This window comes from Marmota marmota, unplaced genomic scaffold (genome assembly GCF_001458135.2).
Source record: "Marmota marmota marmota unplaced genomic scaffold, marMar, whole genome shotgun sequence".
NCBI lineage: Eukaryota > Metazoa > Chordata > Mammalia > Rodentia > Sciuridae > Marmota > Marmota marmota.
In genome coordinates, this window is record NW_026000930.1 from 961 (window position 1) to 9,864 (window position 8,904).

At 38.2% G+C, this 8,904-nt stretch overlaps 1 long non-coding RNA gene across 1 annotated transcript; it reads right to left on the reverse strand.

The window, feature by feature from the left end:
• Positions 1-235: 235 nt before the first annotated feature.
• On the reverse strand, positions 236-8,846 carry LOC125614544. The gene is made up of 2 exons (XR_007345133.1): positions 8,377-8,846; positions 236-2,255 (listed from the first exon to the last, which is right to left on the reverse strand). It is a non-coding gene; the product is annotated as an uncharacterized LOC125614544 (long non-coding RNA).
• Positions 8,847-8,904: the final 58 nt, after the last annotated feature.

An 8,904-nucleotide genomic window follows, 5' to 3' on the forward strand; every position in this document is an offset into this window, starting at 1 on the left:
CACTGTTAATTTGTGAACAAAATAGGCAAGTTTTCAGTGTGTTAGACACCAAAATAAAGTATCACAAAGGGAAATTTTTGAGATTAATTTTGAAAATTTACTATCATTCTCTCAAGGCTGTAAATGCTATGGCACACATAAAAAAGAAATAAAACTGGTCATAGTAGCACTGATTCAACAATTGTATGTGTCTGTCCTCACACTATTCAGCAACTTAACTCAAGGTTTCTATCAGTGGAAGCCTGGGGTTCAGCTGCCCTCTCTGTAGGAATAAGGAAATGAAATCCTGCTTCCCACTTCCTAATTTCTCTGTTATTCAAAATCCTAATTAGCTAACATTGTTTTTTTTTTTTTATCATTCAAGGTAATATTAGAGAAGATGCCAAACTGCCATAACTAGGACAACATTTGTATAAAATTTATTAAAGTTCAACAGAGTTATTATTTCCCATTCATCTATCAAGTAATAACTTTATGGAATACTGTTTTTGTCATTTTGAAGGAAGAATTAGGAAAACTATTTTTAAACAGGAAGAAGTTCTCCTCCTGAGTTACTGGAAATTATTCTCACTTATTAATCTAAGAAATGTCCTCAAACTATAATTACATGCTTTGGTAAAGTCATCATATTTGCTTTATAAAATTCTGAGTTTAAAATATTAGTAAAATTAAATAATATGAAGAATTCAAGTGCATTTCCAATTCTTTCTGATATGAATCATAATTTTTTTAATCTAAAATTCAAAGGGTAAAATAATTGTCAAATATATAGTATAATATTTTATTTCATTATAGAAAACTCAAAACAGATAAAAAGCCACCATGGTCATTGATTAAAATTCTACTATCTTAAAAAACAAAACAAAACAAAAAAACATTTTAACTTTTTTTAAATTATATCCCTCTACTTCTATTTTCCACATATTCCTATGGTACGCTAATTATTATAATTTTAAAATAAATTTATTCTACTACATGCATGTCACAGAGAATGAAAATAAATCAGTGTGAAATATTCTCTAAGTGTGAACTCCTTCTCTCTGAGTCCCCTCAGTCATCCTCAGTACTTCACGTGTCTGCTTCTAGGGATCACATTCAGCTCTGTTTGCCCCCAGATTGATTTTGAGCTGAACTGGAGGCCTCCTAGAATCCACAGTTAGAACCAATAGGAAACACTCACAACCACAAACAAACCTTTACTCCCTTTCCATGAAAATGTCCAAGGTCTCTGTCCAGCCAAGGCCAGCTCTGTACCTTGCCAGTTCCCCTTGTTTTGAGGGTGTGGAAAGCTGTTTAGATCTGGGCAAAGCTGGACTGGGATTCTCCCTCTTTTGTGAGAAAGAGGGAACTGGAACACAGGGCCCTTCAAGCTGCAGAGCTGGAACACGGGGACCACACGCTGAGCACATCCTTCTGGCTTTGGGCGTGGTATCCATAGGAGACTGGATACCTCTTTGAAGAACACTTCTCCCACAAGCAGGAATAATCAGCTTTGTCTCATGTCCTGCCTCACACTATCAGAGTCCTCGCATGGCTTAAAGTTTCTGCAAGCTGGTATTTATTCATTTAAAGCTCACACATCTATGCATTTCTTCAATCAGTCCTCATCACAATTACTGATCTATTCATTTTAGCTTCATGTAAGCTGATATACAAAAGCTTCAGGAGATTTAGCATATGAGTGCAAACTGCCATGTTAGTCCATGGCAGAGCTGGGCTGAACTGGTACCATCTTTTTTTTATTTTATTTTATTTTTCCTCTGATTTCTCTCTCCTCTCCATACATACTCTCTTTGGGTGAAGCCTCAGGGGTCACAGACCTGTTGGATGGGTTGTTAGCATTTGCTTATCAACTGTTTTCCCACTGTCCTCCTTTGTGTTGGATAATACAGTGAGCCTGAGCCAATGATGTGGGAAGAAGATTTGGGCTTCTTTACATACTGGCCCCTAAAATGTCCTGTGTGATGTACACACTGCATATAGGGGATCCCAAAGGACATTAAGAGGACTCAATGACTGAACCAAGTTTTTTTTTTTTTTTTAAAAGGTCTCACAGTGGCCCAGACGGCCTCCTCCAGAGTTCAGGGTTACTGTGGTAGGAAGATCTTCATGGTGGATACCTGGCCAAGGAGAAGAGTCAGGTGCGGACAGGGCCAGTAGCAGGACAAGGCTGGGTGAGAACAGAACTAGCAATGCTTCCATTGCTTGGAGAAGTCTCTTAGAAAATGTGACCAGGAGCTGGTGTACACAGATGCCTGGGAATCATATGGAAAGAACACCCTGTTGTGAGTTATGAGGAAGAGATGATGGCAGAGAAGAGATACATGTCCAGGATTCTGACAGCAGTCTTGAGAAGAACAGATATTGCCCGAGGTCTTCAGGCTCTGCTGTCATTCACCATGGTAAATCATGACAACAAATATTCCTCTAAGCACAGGGGCTCAAGGTAGAGTTTGTCCCCAAGAATGATTTAGGTGCTGCTTTGTGGGATTGCCAGAGATTTCCAAGCATGAGCACAGAGGTAGAGTGTACTCAGTGTTTCATGGGAAAGTGGTCCCTGAGGATGGGGGTATAGACTTGGGGGAGAAATGAGAGAGAGAGGGAAAGAAAGTGCAACTAGACACTTTCACTGGAACCTGAAGTGTGCTTAGCCTGAATTACTTGAACCTGAAGTGTACTTGGAACAGGAAAACATCAATCCTCACCCACATCATGGATATGTAAATTCAGAATGGATTTTCAAAGGAAATAATGAAGAAAATATGAAAAGTTTCTAAAAGGACAATTTTAGTAGTCTCAGTATCATATTTTAACATTTCCTGAAAAATGACAGATTTTATTAAGATTAAATTTATTTTATATAAAAGCATACACATGTACAAAGAGACAGCAGATAAAGACAAGATGAGGCAAAAAGAAACACACAGTATGAGACAGAGAAACTGAAATGATAGGAAATGAGACACTTGAATATGTTAGGTCTGGAATTTAGATTTTTCTATTTCCATTTTTTTTATAGTTATGGTATGTCTTCTAACAGATAGGGAAGAACCCAAGGTTTAAAATTAAAGTCTTCTCAGTCTCTCCTAAGATGGTGCTTTCTCTGTGCATGCACAGTGATGTTCTAAATTTCACTATATATGCAAGTGGTCTGGAATGTTCTAGATATTAAAAGAGTGAGGAGAAAATAGGAGAGGGGGAGAAAAAATGCAGAGTTAAAAAAAAAAGACATGAAGATTCCAAAAGGAATCTCTGTGAAGTGAAAATGATAACTACTTTGTCTGTGATGATCATTTATTTATATATATATATATATATATATATATATATATATATAAACAAACATATCCAGAATATATAAAAAACTCAAAAAACTTAATACCAAAAAACATGCAGTTAATAAATTGTCAAAAGAACTGAACAGACACTTCTCAAAAGAAGAAATACAAATAGCCAACAAATATAAGAAAAAAAAAAGTTCAACATCACTAGCAGTCAGGGAAATATGAATCGAAATTATACTGAGATTTAATCTGCAATTAGAATGGCAATCATCAAGAACATGAATAACAAAAAATGCTGGCAAGGATGTAGGAAATAAGGTACACTCATACATACGTCATTGGTGGTTCTTCAATTTAATACAAGCACTCTGGAAAGTAATATGAAGATTCCTCAAAAAACTAGGAATGAACCCAGAATGTGACCCAGCTATGCCACTCTTTGGTATATATCCTAAAGAATTAAAATCAGAAAATATTATGTACTTGTAATAGACTTCAGAGATCAGCAGGTACTGGTTAATGATGTCACCTTCCCATTCAAAGATGACAGCAGCCACAAGCCTGAGGCTGCCTTTTCTTCTTAGCTTTTCTGAGCCAAAGATACGTATTCCAAGGTGATAAAGGTCTGGTTTCTAGTTATTCCTTTTTATTGTCGTTGTTAGCTGTTTTCTGGCTTCTCTGTGAGCATCCCCAGTGCAGGGACCTTGTCGTATTTATCTTTAGATCTCCTACAGCACATGACAGAGTGCCTGGCATAGTAAGCATGTAAAATTCAATTGACTAGAAGGAGGGCAATAAAGTCATTGCCCTTTCAAAATAACTATGTCTCTGGGAAGTGTTAAGTCTTTGGTTTCTTTAGGAGGTTTGCCAAAGATGGGTGGTATTTCTGAATCCCAGGCTTTCCTTTGGAGTTTACAAAAGAGAGTGATTCTGGACTTGCTTTAGAGTAGGCTTCTCACAACACTAGATTTGGAGGATATTGGGGGACATGTGTAACTTTTGAAAGCATAGGTAATTTCATTCTGATATTAGAGGCACAATATAGTCGAGGCCCCAGTTGTAACTTTCTTGAAGACTTGTGACTCTCTAATGAGAGAAAATAGTAAACCTGGTATAGCAGGTAATGTGAGAATTTTAGTATCTACCTGAGACACATGCAAATTCTAGCACTTACCTGTGTGACTCTAAAAAGAAAGGATATGTATGCTCTAGGGAATTTTGATGTTGTATATCATGTACAAAAGTATGAACTGAGCTCACTTAAACCCAAAGGAAAATTATTATCTCAGGCATCTCAGCAGTTCAGACCCTATAGTCAAGTAGTTTCCCTGAATCTTCTCTTCTTTCCCTATGAGGTGTAAGTTGACTTTCCTCATGGCATAAAAATGACTGCAGGAATCCAGTAGAAGTGTGGAAACTCTTCTCTCCCAAAAGTCTGAACATCAATTTCTTTGAATCTCATGGACTTTGACTGGAATACTTTCCCATCTTTGAATCAATCTCTGTGTCCAAAGGGAGTGTTACAGTCTGTATTGTGTCCCCTCTCAATAGTAACTCCCCCATGATTATATGTGGAATTATGGTTTTAAAAGAGGTAATTAAGTTTAAATGAGGTCAGATGGGTGGGTTCTAATTCAGTATGACTGGTGTCCATATAAGAGATTAGGACAAGTACAGAGGGAGGATTCTATGAGACACAGAGGAGAAGAAAGCCATCTATAAGCCAAAGAGGGAGACCTCATGAGAAACAAATCCTGCTGACACCTTGACCTTGGACTTCCAGCATCGAGAACTGCAAGGGAATAAATTTCTATTGTGAAATTACCCAGTCTGTAGTATTTCACTGTGGCAGCAATAACAAATGGAATGAAGAAAGAAAAATTTCCCAAAGGAAATTATAGTTTCTGTTCCTAGATAAGAGGGAGAACAAATACTGAGAAGCTAAATTCACAGGCCTATTATACTTACTACACTTACTACATAGTCTCATGAGGAGGATTAAACAATAAAAAAAAAATATCTCTATCTATCTATTGCAAGGCCTGGCTTGTATATCCAATAAAACATTCATTGTGACACCCTTTCCTTTTTTCCTTCTAATTAAAACCTTCTATTTTTTGCTCTATAATTGCACTGAATTGGTTGTATCGGAGACCTTAACTTTCTAATTTCTCAGGATAAGGCCTGTGATTTTCCTCCTTTCTATACACTATTTTTCTGCCCCTTGGAGAACATCTTGTACATTTTTGCAAGATTCCTTCATATTTTCCTGGCACATAGAAGTTTCTAAAAAATGAAATGTTTAAGGAGATTTCAATCTCAGAGTGGAAGAGATTGAAAATGAGCTGGAATCCACACGAATGACTTGTCTACTGGGGGCAAGTGAAATAAGCTCATGAGGAAGTTGTAGATAGGAGCTATATAGGCTGCATGGTTCTCTAATGAAGCAAGTGCTTGTGCAGTGAGAAACTTGCCCTTCTATGATTCCATTAAGGAGTGGGATTGGCAAACACATAGGGGTAGAGTCAGAAGATTCAAGTCCTGATTCTGGCACCAAAACTGAGAGGTGTTGCTTAAAGGTTTACATGGATCCTCAGTGTCTTCACCTGCTATCTACCTTACTGCATGTTCTAGATAGTTTCTATTTATCTCTCAACCAGCTCTCACCCCCTGAACCCTGCTTTCTGCCTGGGAAGGTTTTTTACCTGTAGGTTCCTGGTCAGGCTTAGCCAATGGAAGCACTAGCAGAAGAGCAGAGGAATGGGGAAGGTCAGCAAAGGGGCTTCTCTATCTTCTTCTCTTCATCTTTAGTCTTCATCACAGATCCTGCCAGATGTTACTCAAATCTTCTGCCTCTGGGTTCCTATAATCATGCCCCCCCCCTCTACTTCCTTCAGACTTAGGGGTGGGAAGAACACCCCAGCATTACCAGTCCTGCCTGTGGGACTGCACTATTTCTTATGACTTCCTTCTGCCCAGCCCACATGCTTCCAATAGTTTCTTTACTAATCTGCCTTAAAATGCTCCCTTGGCATGTATCATCATTTACTTGTAGGGGCCCTGGCACTTGATGTTGATTGATTACTATTTGAGTAATTTATCATACCTTACACAGCTTTTAAATATGTTCTTACCTGATGTTATTTTAACTCTTAATGTATGTAGTGACCAAATGCATGTGCTCTAGGTTTCTAGAAATGTGACTTTGTTGCATGAATTTTCTGTCTGAAGTTGCTTTATTAATAAATTGGGGATGACATTATTATCTATCCTATAGATATATTGGTTTTCTTCAGCTGTACCAGGACATGTGATGAATCTAACATGAAATGAATCTAACATACTTGGCTCATATTATTGTTCTATAAATGTTCCTATTTGATTCTAGGCCTAAGATGATATTTGTCCATTCCTACTGCTTGCATAATGCCACAGATTGTATTAACTAAAAGCAGACACTGAGATAGAGTTTGGTATACAAAATGTTCATTAGAAAGTGATAACTGGTAAGTAAAAGAACACAGGACTAGTCAGGAAGAAAGTGATCTGATGAAGCTTCAGTCTACACAGCGGTGAGGTGTGGATTGGATGTTGCCCATTGGAGTGTTGAACATGGAGTCCAAATGGATCAGCCTTTATTTCCTTCCTGAACACAGTCACTAGCTGTTGACTCTACCTGAAATTGCAAAACCTGAGGCACCTGCACCTGAAGCTAGTGCTGGAGAAGCTGATGACTGGAAGCCATATGACAAGGGACTCCAGCCAGGCAGTAGCTCTTCCTTGAAGAAGAAACTGGGCCATACAATTCTGTCTACCATAGCATCTGAATGCAGATCCATGCCATGTATATTCAGGGAAGAATTTTACCAGGATTTTGGTGGGCTTCCTTTCCTGTTATGGGCTGAATCTGGAATGTCCTCAAAGGCCCCCATGTTGAAGGCTTGGTTCCCAGGGCAGTAATGTTCAGAGGTGTGGCTATTGGGAAGTGATTGNGACAATGGACTTTCTTGAGAGCTGCACAAAGCTCCTAACATTGCATATTGTAACTGTAGAATGTAACTGCAGAATAAGCCACTTTACTGATACCATAAACTATAATGTAGTTATGGCAGTAATGACCTAATGTAACCTATTGGTATAAATAAATGCAGCTGCTTGGACGAGCAACTACCTTTCTGCTGCATCTTGTCTCTGTTTCTCTTTTTACTTTCCTTATACTGTATTAAAAATAACTAAATTTACCTGCTAAAGGCAAATATCATTGGAGTACATTAACACAGAGCTAAGACATAAACATGAAAGTAGACAAATGAAAAATTCTTTCCACATTTTTAACATGACTAATCTATCAGAAAAACAAGAAAATATGAAATTATGTGAAATCAGTTTGAAATAGTTTTAATTAAGTATAAAATTTACATATAATTTTTCAGAATTATTATTGACAGATCATAACAATCAAGATATATGCATGTGTGCATGTTCATGTTCACAAACACATATAAAACCATACACACACATTTATAACATACGAGGGTATGTGTCTAAACCACCACTCACAAATGATATGACAAATTGTACAAAACCTTATAGAGTACATATTTTACATTTTCCTCATAAATTAGAAATTTAAGATTTTTTTTATACATGCAAACTAGCCTGAATGTGCTGGTGTCTTTGATTATTAGCAAAAAGGGGTTGAAAGCTGGGAAGCACCCAGAGATTATTGCAGCCAAAATTATCAGGAACAATTTGGGATTATTTAAGATACTGGAAAGTGTATAAAAATACAAAAGAGCTCACTAGGACAAGAATTGTTTTGTTGTACTCAGGGGAGGACCTGGGCAGACATGCTGCATTCTCTGGTAATGCCTGTGCAGAATGTGCACCATGGAGCTGCTGGCCTAGAGCATGAGCACCCCCGCTTACACACACACACACACACACACACACACACAGCATCAGGGAGTGACAGGATTGCTGCAAGCAATGATTCTAGGGCTTTGTCATTAGAGCACCAGAAAATCTACCAAGATCTTGACATTTTTGGAGCTCCCTTTCCCAGTCATGTAAGTAAGAAAGGCATACTTACAAGGAGTTACAGGATCCAGCTCAGGTATAAGGAGGTACCAATGTACTGGGAGTTTTCACTTTAAAGCTCTGCCCATCTGAATTCACTGGGCTGAAAATGGTAGCCTGGAAGACACTTAGAAGGCATATGGTAACAATGGACTCATCACTGCCCATCCTGTTAACATTGAAAAGCAGCTTACATCCAAAATCACCAAGGAAAACTTCCAAACTGAAAAGTGCCCCTGTCTGGGGACTTTCTTTATGCAGGAGAATTAACAAATTGACCACATCAAGTGCTTAAGAATCAAATTTGTAGGCCTTAACCTGCACCCAGTGAAGAAAATAACAGGTAATAGATAAGACAGAAATTGCCCAGAACTCCAACCACAGTCTGTGACAGGAAGATGATTCCTACAGCCTCATCACTGGCTGCCATCCTGCCAGTTCCCAGAGGGTCCTGCAGGGGAATGGGAGTTCTGGGCTATCTGTGTCCTGACATTTAATGTTCATTTTTCTGTGGTGCCTATCCTAGGGACCTCAGAACTGT